The sequence below is a fragment of the Bos indicus genome, chromosome 29, assembly GCF_029378745.1.
Source record: "Bos indicus isolate NIAB-ARS_2022 breed Sahiwal x Tharparkar chromosome 29, NIAB-ARS_B.indTharparkar_mat_pri_1.0, whole genome shotgun sequence".
In the NCBI taxonomy this organism is placed as follows: Eukaryota; Metazoa; Chordata; class Mammalia; order Artiodactyla; family Bovidae; genus Bos; species Bos indicus.
Window position 1 is genome coordinate 39,803,697 of NC_091788.1, and position 12,621 is coordinate 39,816,317.

Here is a 12,621-nt window from a genome sequence, read left to right on the forward strand (position 1 = left end):
CAATGAGTCTCCCCTTTCCTTGAAGCCAGGTGGAGGTGGGCTCCTCTCAACTGTGATTCAGACTTGGTTCTAGATCCTTCCCGATCATTGAACACCTCCCAGACACAAACAAAGGCTCCTGTCTGTTTCAGCACCATTATGAGTGAAACTCTTTATTCTTTAATGAGAGTAGGGTGTGCAGACCACCAGATACAGTTCACCAACATCCTGGGCAGGAGTACCCTAAGTGTGACTTAGTGTTTCTCAGAGCGGCCTTACTGATTCCTGAACCACTCCAAGTATTTATACTGCCTTTGCCAGGCCAATCCTGTCATTTCCTCAATCAAAAACTGAGAAATACAGCCTCAGGAAGACGTCACCCAGCATCCAGGTCTCTCTAGATGTCCTAACTGTGTTCTCTTTAAAGGTGGTATAGCAGTGGCCTCTAGAATCCTGGGGGAGTCAGAGACACACACCAGTCAGCCTGAGCCCTTATGTGTGACTCCCACAAATATCCAGACCCAGCACAATTCTTGGTTTTATTTCCCTCTTTTGGTAAGTATCAAGGAATTTTCTCATTAGCAAGGGATATGAGAGTTCATCAGCAACCGAAAAGGGCCAAAACATGAGGTTGCCATAAGGAAGGCTGTGGGAGAGGGGAGGACTGAGAGGTGGGGATACAGAGGAATAATAAACAACAAAGACCTACTGTAGAGCATAAAGAAATATATTAACTATCCAGTCATAAACCACATGAAAAAGAATAAGAAAAAGAATATATATTTCTGTATGTGTATAACTGAGTTACATTGCTGTGCAGCAGAACTTAACGTAACACTGAAGATTAGCCACACTTCAATAAAATTTTTAGAAAAGAAAAAGAGTCCATAGTTCTCCTCTCTCCCTGTTTCTTTCCTTCTGCATCCTGTTCCTTGTTTTCTCTGAAGAGAATGCTGGTTCTCCTCCTGCGTCTCCACAATCCGTACTTTATTTAAAAACTTAATTTTGTATTGGAGTATAGCGGATTAACAATATTCTGAGTTTCAGGTGGACAGTAAACGGACTCAACCATATGTATCCGGGTATCCTGGTCCCAAAAATACCCCTCCCATCCAGGTTGTCATATAATTAAGTGGAGTTCACCGTGCTACACAGTAACTCATTGTTGGTTATCCATCTTAAATAGAGCAGTGCCCACAACACATTCTTGAAGACTTAACTCAGGTACTCTGGGAAGCCACCTTCGGCCCGCACTCACCTACTTTGGCCACTCCAGGCTTGGGTGGGTAACTTACTCTGGTTCCCCATCCCCACCGGTCAGTCCATAGCCCTCATCACCCCGAGTAAGCCCCCAGTACCCGAAATGCAAAGCACTTTGGGATGACATTTGCATGGAATCCAGTGCAGCTTTGCCTAGAACCAAGCAACCGTCCATATGACTCCATGAGTTTACACTTTTAGAATTCCTGAAATTCCCTCCCATCCTCAAAGCCTTCTTTGAGCCCATCAGCCAGCTCTGAACTCCCCTAGGGAGCTGACATGAAGCCTCCACCCTGTGCCAGGGCTGAGCAGTCACTGTGCACCCTTTATTCACGTTAGCATCCAGCCTCTCCACAGAGGGGTTGGGTAGCCTGACTCACAAAGTGGGGACCTGGCCAGAGTTAGGGGAAGATGCATCTGAGAACTAGGGTGACCATGTAATTTATCATCCAAATGAGGAAAACTGAGAGAAGGGAAGGGAGACTGTTAATCCCTATGGTGGGACAGCACATTGGGACTATCCCCAGCCATTCCAGTGTCACATGACTTATTTCAAGGACTTTTAGAGCTGACTTTCTGTTTTCATCCATCTGAGGGTTCAGATTGAACTGAAGCTCTTTAAGTACTGAGAATCTGAGTGTTCCCCTCTCCTTGTGACTCCCACCATGCCAGCATGGCGTGGTGTCTCCACATTTATTTCAGGATGATCAGTGTCCCAGACGGCCCTTTACTCTCAAGTAGTTCGTATTGTGGGAGGCTCTGGCAAGCCCCAAGGCTCAGCAGCATCTGCAATAGTGTGAGATGGCCTGCAGAGGGCACCCTCTTCCCAGCAGCAGCCCAAGGGTTCCTGCAAGTTCCTGTTTGAGAACCACCCCTCAGGGTCCTCCCCTCACCTTGAGGATGTAGGCTTGAGCTGGTACTGGGTAGTTGATACCATCGATTATGAAGCTAATAGAGGGCAGGGTATTGACTGCAAAACATGGAACATAGTGCCATTAGAGAGAGGGAGAGAAGTTGGCCCTGGAGATCCTTCTTGTGTGTGGAGACTGGGAGTGACCCTGGGGCATGACACTTCACTTCCAAACCCTGTGGTGTGGTGCCGATGAGCTTCTGGATGTTATTGACCAGTCTTCTTGGGCCAAGGACCAGTGATGTCCCTGTATCCACAAGGGCCTCACAGCCGCCAGAACAAGCAATAACCTTTCTTTTCATGGAGATGCTGAGAGACAGTGTGACAAAGCAGAGATCAAGGTCACTCTGAGTCTCCCCAGAGCTTCCCCCTTCCTGACTGTCTTCTAAACAGCCCTTTGTCTCTTGCCCTCTTTTCCTTTGCTCCCTACACGGCACCTTCCTTGACATTCTTGAATGCAGTACTTGAATACACCAGGCTCTTTTGCACCTTGATACAAGCTGATCTTCCTTCCTAAAGGAGCCCCCTCCCCTTTGACTAGCAAATTTCTTCTCATCTTCCAGATTCCAGCTTAATTGTCATGGTTTCAGGGAAGTCTTTCCCCTGGTGTTTATTGGTATACTTTCTTGACAGTCTCTGTAGACACTTTCTCATGTCTAGCATGTACCAAAGTCACAATTCACTATGTGTGTGTCTCATTCCCTGTTCATCTGCCTTCTTAGATGGGAGGGCGAGTTTTATTCTCCTTGCCTCCCTAAAGTGCCTGGCACACAGTGGATGCCCAAGGCTTGTCTGTTCAGTGAGTGAATGAAGACTGTGCGAATAATGAATGAGAAACATCCAGAGAGCTGTATCTGGTGGGGAACAAATAACAGGTCAATCGCAGAGTGAAGATGGAGATTTGCGAGGGCAGCAGATTCTCATAGTGGTAGGAGACAGGGGCTCCTCTGGGAGAGGGTGTCTCCAAGCACTGCTCCTACAACCAGCTCAGACCCTGAGACCCTGGCCAGGAAATACATGACTAGCCCACAGAAACTCCAAAGGATAGGTCAGCTTTTGTCTGAGGGTATCACACAGAATCATCTCAATTATGCCTCTTGTCCTCAGGTCACTCCTGGATCCCACCTTCCTGATTCTCTGTTATAGCCCCTGCCCCACTGTGTGCCCATGAACGTGGGATGTCTTTTTTATTCGTTGCTTTCAAGTCTTAAGACTTCAGCAAATCTCTCCACACTGCTCAGTAGTTGCTCCCTTAGGAGACCAGTTCTACCCATTTGCTGAGGACTTTCCCTGTTTTTAAACTGACATTTGTCTGTACTGAGAACTTCCGAGGTAGCCCCAGACAACTGGTCATCTTATATCTCTGTTCAGGCTGGATAAATTCTCCCTGATCCTCTGTTCACCACAATGTAGAGTCCCCTAACCATGCTCCACACCTCACAGGGCAGTGGGTGCAGCCCTCTCCCAGGTGCACAGACCCCTCCAACCCTTTTAGGACCCTGGTCAGAACCCTGGTCAGAAGGCCAGGGGATTATGAACCCATGGGTGGTTTGCATATATATCTGGTTGTGTGTTTGTTTGTATGTGTCTCTGTGAGTGTTTGTGTGTCTCTGACTAGCTATGCATGTTTATATGTGTCTGTGTATGTTTATATGTGTCTGCTTATGTGTTTCCATGTGTCTGTGTGTCTGTCTGTGTTGTTGTGAGTGGTGTATATGTCTGTGTGACTGTGTGTCTGAGGATGTATTTGTGTGTGTCTGCCTGTATGCATGTACGGTAGCGGGAGCATCACTTGGGCTGACCCTCAGAGGGAGAGGTTACCAGTCCATGTGTACTCTCCAGTCGCCCGCGTGGATCAGTGGCACCCAGCTGAGAGCTACCTGGTAGTAGGATTTATCCACCCCACCAGACATCACCACACTGCCTTTCGCCATGCATGTGTAGAGAGAAGAGAGGGGGGATCGTTGGAGGACAGTAACAACGGCACTGTCTGAGAGCTGTGCTGGTCCACCCATCAAGGCCCTAATAAGGTCCCCAATACAGATGCAGAAATTGAGGCTAGGAGAGATTGAGATCCAGACTGAGGTCAGTTACCAGCTAGTGAGTGACACAGAAGAGGTTAGAAGCTGAGTCACTTGGCTAGGCTCCACCCACTCTATCTTCTGAAGATGCTCTACCTCCTGTGACCTGAGTGCTCAGACACACTCAGAGGACACGATGCTGAAGCATATTGGCTTTCTCCTTGTCTAGCTTGTCATTTTTCAGGAAAATCAAAGCCTGGGCATTCTAAGGGTGTGGGTTCAGGTCACCCAGAGTTGGCTGCACTGGCCTGTGACCTCTACTGTTCAAAGGGCCCCACACTCAGAAGGGACCCCACCTATACTCTCCCTGTCTTGAAATGCCTAATATTTCTTGAACAATGGATCCCACATGTTTGTTTTGTGTCCCACACTTTCATTTTTCACTGGCTCCTGCAAATTGGGTAGCTGGTCCTGGGCTCCCAGTGGAATGCTAAAGAAGAAGGAAAAATATCCACCATCCTTCTCCTTCCTTCCTGATCAAACTCATAAGCAAATCTTATTGCTTTTTCCTCCAACTTGTTTCCTGTTGCCTTCCATTAGTCTTCCTCCTCACTCACCCGCCTAGACCAAGTTACTGGTCTTGAGCCCAGGAGCAGCATTGTCTTCCAGTAAAACGTTATTTATAAAAGCCAGTGGTGAAGCCAGGTACGGCCCTGGGGCTATATTTATCCTGGGTTAGATTATCTCTCAGGATTCTTCTTTATCAAGTGTTCTGTAATTTTTGTGCAACGGAAAGCATCTTAAAGCTAATTTAGAGAAAGGTATTGTCCATCTCAGACGTACTTGCTCAAGTAGAAGGCAAAAGCAGGCTCAGAAATGGCACCATGATTCTTCAGGTTGTCAAAGATGGGGATGGCTTCAAAAACAGATATATCGGTGTAGTTCAAGCCCAAGATGCCATCAAAAGGTACACCCTCACACCCATATGCCACAACGTTTAGACCGAACAGCTGGTCAGAACTTACAAAGTCCCCAATCTGTGGGAGAGAAGATACGTGAAGTGGGGCTAGGACTGGGCTGGGGTGCATTGCCATTAGATCCTCAGAGAATTGCGGCAGGGCTGTGTCTTTGCTGGACCTCAGATGGTTAGACCAAGCTGGGAGGGGAATTTGAGTTCCATTTGTGAGAGGTTGTGAATTTTAAAACATCTGCCCCTCTGAAAAACACCACCTGAGTGAGTCAAATTGGCCTTGTGGCTTCTGTCCTGGTGGGGCAACCAAGAGTCAGGCCAGGACCCATTGGTGCTCCCTTGTGGACAAAATGAGTTGAGAGCAAGGTAGCCTTCTCTGGCATCACTATGACCTAATGACAGGAATGGACTGAATTCTCTAAGGTACTGTGGATTCTGTATCTGTCCAGGAAGACGGAAGCCAAAAACACAGTCTTGCTTGCAGGGATCTATGAAACTGCTGCCTGGGAAATTCACTTTTGGGGATATGTATGTATTTGTGCGAGTGTGTATAAGAGAGAAAGAGAGAGAGGGGAACTACTCAAGTACTTTGAGGAGGCAGGACATACGTCTTATGAGACTCTCAAAGGCACCCTAGAGTGAGAACTCATTTATCAGGCCCCTTGACATCTCTGGCCTCCAGTGTCCCACTATGGATACCTGAAGCCCTTGACTGCCCCCAGGGCCCCATAGAAGTTTTATACTGTCCGTAAATACCCTACAGCAACTTCAGTCAAGAAAAGCCAACCAAGCTCCACCGTTTACCACATGTGGGCCCTCAGCAAGGCCCTTTCTGTCTGCACCTCAGTTTCCTCATATGTCTCATGAGCTAATCAGACCACCTGCTATGTTGTGTTGTTGCAGGATTAAACCAATTATTACCTGAAAGTGCCTGGAACAGTCTGTCAATATAAAAGTGGGCGCTTTTTTCCCTCTTCTCACTCCCAGGAAAATGAACCTTGAGCTGCTCATGAGCAGAGGAGCTGAAAGTCCACACCTCAAGCCACTCCCTGGGTTAGGTAATCCATTTGCTCGTGTGTCGCCACGGACACTGCCTCCCCAGGGACAGGATCCTGTGGGTAAGATGGCCAATATCTATGGGAGTTAGGCTAGGAAGGGTCCTGCCAGATGGTCCTGCATCTGTTTTGCAAGCAGGGGTCACTCCATAGCCAGTCCTGACTCAGCTTCTCTTTCCATGTTATCCAAATGGTGTTATAAACAAGAAATCCTTTCATGCTCCCAGATCCATAGGCGATGCTGAAGGTGTTTTGGGTAGGCCGGAAGGTGGAAGACTTGTAATGTCTGAACCTAAGTTATGTAGCTGCAGACACAAGAGATGAGTGTCATCAGGTGCCAAGGGTGGAAACAGGGTGGCAGAGCAAGTGAAGGATGGTCTGGGTAGGGAGTGTCTGTACTCACAACAGGCTGGACTTTAGCAAAAGATGGAGGGCACCCACAAATCAGATAAGCCTGTGTCAAAGATAACCTGGAACTCCTGAGGGTGTGTTCCGATGGTGACGTTACCCATGTAGAGTATCTACAGGGAGAAGGAGGGAGTGGGTTAGGACAGAACTGGCTACCCTCTGTTCCCACACTGATGTCTCCCTTTGGGTGTCATATATCTCTTGAGATCACTTTCCTACCACTGTGAAGCTCACAGCCTTTGATCACAGAGGTGCTTGCATTTGATTTTTTTTTTTTCCTGTGCTACATTGTATGCAGGATATTGATTCTATGACTAGGCATTGAAATGGTACTTTCTGCATTGGAAGCACAGAGGCATAACCACTGGACCTCCAGGACGGTTGGACACCCAGGGAAGTCCTGGTGCCTTCATTTGAGAAACTCTGTAGTCTCTTCAAACTCAGCCTTTGCACCCCCTTCTCCAGGAGGTCCTTCTTGATCAACCCCAGCCACTCCCTCTAAACTCAGACCACATCCAATCAACACCACACAAGTGACCCTTTCATTTGAATGTATTTACTCTTTGCCTATCTCTCAGGCTGCCTTGGGCATTCTTGAAGACAAAATAAGCCCTTTTTCTAATCTAAAAACAGTAACGACTATGTTAGATTCTGATGGCCTTACACAGAATATGGGTTCAGTAACTTTTTACCTCTGTGGTTCTTGCATCTCTGGAAACTGAATTCCTCTGCCTGGGGATTCACAATTGCTTTGCAGTTGGTTCTACTTTCTGATCAGAGATGATTCACTCTTCATCTGTAACTAGTTGACTCCCTTAGTTCAGAAGGAACTGTTGCTGATGCTTCTGTTGCTGCATCGCTTCAGTCGTGTATGATTCTGTGCAACCCCATAGACAGCAGCCCACCAGGCTCTACCATCCCTGGGATTCTCCAGGCAAGAACATTGGAATGGGTTGAAATTTCCTTCTCCAATTCAGGAAAGTGAAAAGTGAAAGTGAAGTCCTCAGTCGTGTCTGCCTCTTAGCGACCCCATGGACTGCAGCCTACCAGGCCTCTCTGTCCTTGGGTTTTTCCAGGCAAGAGTACTGTAGTTGGTTGTCATTGCCTTCTCCTCTGAAGGAACAATCTCCCTCAAACTAATGACACATCTTTGATACAGAAATGAATGTTTACCTGCCACCTGGTAATTTCTTGGCCCAGTCACCAAGACAAGAGTTAAGGATGATAGTGCCTTCTCCTCTGGGTGGGGCCCCTTTTGCCCAGTGTGTCTGCCTCCTGCAGGAGCCCCAGCCCCAACATCCCACGTGGCACCTCCAGATGAGCCCCAGTGCTAGGTTAGAGCACCAGGGGGCGCTGTGGAGTGCCATCCTCCCAAAATACTCACATCCATGATGTTCCTCAGGGGGTGAATAGTTATATTTGAGCCACCAGAAGAAATCCGGGACAGACTGTAAGCATATTCCTTGAGGAAATTTTTCAGCATGTTTTTTTCACTTAGGGTATTTCTCATGGTCTTCACTTTCCTTAGAGATATTCTTTCACCAAACATTTGACAAAGAAAACAAAGAAGATGCTACAATTACCTGTCAGTGTTAAGGTATAACTGTCATTGCAATGGCACTATGTATTTTCTAATCATTTTTATGAGTCACCTTATTATAAGAATTTTATGCATATTCCATGGCAAAGATGCAGGTTTGAATAAAGATTCTGTTCTGTAGTGTTGGGTAAGCCATATGACCCTGTGGGGTCTCAATCTCCCCTTCAGTAAAATGGTGGAATGTAACAATACAAACCCTCCGAATAGGATATCTTGGGGATAAGTGAAGTGATGGATATAAGGTCCCTGATAAATAGGAAGTCTCAACAATGACAGCCACTAGCACTGCTGTTGCCGTCCCACTGTATCCTTCTCATAGAAGCTCAGGGAAAAAGGTAGAAGGGGATTCCTGTCCTCTTTTACAAGGGAGGAATTTGAAATTCAAGAGACTTGTGAATTGGCTGTGGTCACACTGCTTGTCAGATATAAAACAGTGTATAACTAGCTCTCCCAGTCTTTCTCAAAGTTGAAAGAGAAGAGAGAGATGAAAGAAGAATCCAGGAGATAGGGAACAAGTTCAGGAAATGTAGAAAATTAAAAGAAAAGTTAAAAGAAAACACCACAGAGAGAAATACACTCACAGAGACTTCCAAAGGGATGGAGAGATACATGATAGTGATGCAGAGATGCAGACATAGACATATACACACTGAAGTAGAGAGGGAACAAAGAACATGCTAAATAAAAGGTAGAAAAGTGCTTTCCACAGGACCACACCTACATCTGCCTGACTGTGCACTGAACACTTGCAAGGACTTCCAATTTCAATAGGTCATGACATGACTGGACCCCAGAGTTGTCCAACTATGCAAATCTACACCAAGAACCTTGGGTCCCACAGTTCCTATAGCAAGGTACTTATCAATATTTAAGGGTTTAACTTTAAGATTGTCAGGGAAATATTCCATTCTGTTCTAAAGCTGATGAGTAGAAGAATAATCAGATGAAAAGAAAAATCACAGAAAAGAGATGATGTGGCTTACAGTCTCCATACTTACATGATTCTGCAGTCTGAAAAGACCACCAGCCCAAGGAGCGCAAGCCACTTCATGCTTCTTTCCTGGCTCCAAGTACTCAGGAAAGTTCAGGTTCTTAGCACATAATGGTGACCAGGAGCCCCTAGTTATATATGCTCTGACATGCCCTAGTTTAGCACTTTAGGCCAATAATAGGTCTGAAATAATCAAAAAGGTCTCAATAAAGTATTTACCTTCATCAGTGTCCTTGGCAAGTGGACTTTGAAGCTTCACAGAATACAGAGAATTGAACTGTAATCTCTTCCTTGAAGCTTGGCTGGAAAATCAAACTGATCTGCATGGACATCTAAGAAGATGGAGAACCTTGCCTACTTGGAGAAAAAAACTGCTAAGAACATCATAAAAATGGATACTAAGGTCCAGGCTCGACATTCGTGTTTTCATGTCATCTTCCTAGCCACTTCATGAGATATGCATGGCTGTCTTCATTGGAGAGGAGATTGCTAGGAGGATAAGTTGTCAAATGACAAAGTGAAGACTTCAGGAACAGCCAAGGAACATACAACTGGCTTTAAGTAGTGGGTCTAATGGCAGACATCACGGGCACCTATGATGCCAGTCTGCATAAAAGATTTAGGCCAGAGCAGTACTTCAATTGCATGGTTTCAGTATTGGAAGAAATGTCATATGCATCCACAAGATATTTTATATCATCCAACAAATGTACAAGGAAGAACTGTGTGCTAGGTTCTGGGTTAAAGGCTTCAAAGTCAAAGTTGATCAAGATAAAAGTAGTCTTTTTTTTTTTTTTTTTTACATTTTATTTTTATTTATTTATTTATTTATTTATTTTTTTTTTTTACTTTACAATATTGTATTGGTTTTGCCATACATCAACATGAATCCGCCACAGGTATGCATGTGTTCCCCAGAGCTAGTAGTCTAGTTCTCACAAAGTCATGGCCGCAGGAGGCAGGAGGTATGATAATAGGACTAGGTGGCTATGTTGAACCCTGGGCCGCGCAGGCCTTACCACTGGGAGCAGCCTTTCCTCTACTTTAACCATGCTGGAAAGCAGGCCAGTTGGCCATGATTTCAAGAGAATCGGAAGTTTGGATATTTATGTACAATCTACTGATTTTAATGTTAGCAACTAATTCTTTTCCAAAAAAAAACCAAAAAACAAAAAAACAGTGGAAACGAAATCTCCACAGCAACGTGCTGGAATCAGCCTTCAGTCTCTGCAGGTTTTTATTTCTTTCCTGGAGTTGGGAGGGCAGTGGGGACAGAGAGGAATTTAATTCATGTCAGTTGATTTACAAAGAGAATGAATGCATACTGAACATGTGTGTTTCCTTTCTACTTATAAAGAAAGATCATGAGGGACATACAAACCAACAAAATTTAACTGCTGAAGATAAATGGATATATTTCTGATATAATTTCCCCATAGGGTCTATGTCACGAAAAATTTTGTCTGCCAAACCAAACATACAAAAAAATAATTTTGAAATGTCTTCCCAATCAAAGAAGACAAAACAACTGTGGCAGCCAAAGTAAAACCAATACTGTTTAATGACTCATCCAGGACACCCAGGGCCTATTTCTGCATGAGATCTATCCATGCCTGTCCCTCGAATACAACAGGAGCCTCTCCTGTTGCCATGTGTGTTTAGATGGGGCAATGTGACCTAATCCTCATTTTTGCATGTTGTTTAAATTCAGTTCTGGTCATTAAATCCCAACAGGGGGAATATGACGTCACTGACAAAGGACAAACATATATGCCTTTTGAACTATGGTGTTGGAGAAGACTCTTGAGAGTCCCTTGGACTGAAAGAACATCAAATCAGTCCATTCTAAAAAAATCAGTTCTGAATATTCACTGGGAGGACTGACGCTGAAGCTGAAGCTCCAATTATTTGGCCACCTGATGTGAAGATGAGTGCAATTGTGCAGCAGTTTGAGCATTCTTTGGCATTGCCTTTCTTTGGGATTGGAATAAAAACTGACCATTTCCGGTCCTGTGGCCACTGCTGAGTTTTCCAAATTTGCTGGCATATTGAGTGCAGCCCGTAAAGTAATGCTCAAAATTCTCCAAGGCAGGCTTCAGCAATACGTGAACCGTGAACTTCCAGATGTTCAAGATGGTTTTAGAAAAGGCAGAGGAACCAGAGATCAAATTGCCAACATCCGCTGGATCATCAAAACAGTGATAGAATTCCAGAAAAACATCTATTTCTGCTTTATTGACTATGCCAAAGCCTTTGACTGTGTGGATCACAATAAACTGTGATTCTGAAAATTCTGAAAGAGATGGGAATACCAGACCACCTGACCTGCCTCTTGAGAAATTTGTATGCAGGTCAGGAAGCAACAGTTAGAACTGGACACAGAACAACAGACTGGTTCTAAATAGGAAAAGGAGTACGTCAAGGCTGTATACTGTCACCCTGCTTATTTAACTTACATGCAGAGTACATCATGAGAAATGCTGGGCTCGAAGAAGCACAAGCTGGAATCAAGATTGCTGGGAGAAATATCAATAACCTCAGATATACAGATGACACCACCCTTATGGCAGAAAGTGAAGAGGAACTAAAAAGTCTCTTGATGAAGGTAAAAGAGGAGAGTGAAAAAGTTGGCTTAAAACTCAACATTCAGAAAATGAAGATCATGGCATCTGGTCCCATCACTTCATGGCAAATAGATGGAGAAACAGTGGAAACAGTGTCAGACTTTACTTTTTTGGCTCAAAAATCACTGCAGATGGTGACTGCGGCCATGAAATTAAAGACGCTTACTCCTTGGAAGGAAAGTTATGACCAACCTAGATAGCATATTCAAAAGCAGAGACATACTTTGCCAACAAAGGTCCATCTAGTCAAGGCTATGGTTTTTCCAGTGGTCATATATGGATGTGAGGGTTGGACTGTGAAGAAAGATGAGCACCAAAGTATTAATGCTTTTGAACTGAGGTGTTCGAGAAGACTCTTGAGAGTCCCTTGGACTGTATGGACATCCAACCAGTCCATTCTGAAGGAGATCAGCCCTGGGATTTCTTTGGAAGGAATGATGCTAAAGCTGAAACTCCAGTACTTCGGCCACCTCATGCGAAGAGTTGACTCATTGGAAAAGACTCTGATGCTAGGAGGGATTGGGGACAGGAGGAGAAGGGGACGACAGAGGATGAGATGGCTGGATGGCATCACTGACCCTATGGATGTGAGTCTCAGTGAACTCCGGGAGTTGGTGATGGACAGGGAGGCCTGGCGTGCTGGGATTCATGGGGTCGCAAAGAGTCGGACTGAACTGAACTGAACTGATGGGAAGAACTGACTCATTAGAAAAGACCCTGATGTAGGAAACATTGAAGGCAGGAGGAGAAGGGGAAGACACGATGAGATGGTTGGATAGCATCACGAAGTCGATGGACATGAG

General features: G+C 45.2%; 1 pseudogene; it reads right to left on the minus strand.

The window, feature by feature from the left end:
• Positions 1-282: 282 nt before the first annotated feature.
• Positions 283-9,254, minus strand: LOC109554656 (pregnancy-associated glycoprotein 1-like; annotated as a pseudogene).
• Between the last annotated feature and the right edge of the window lie 3,367 nt (positions 9,255-12,621).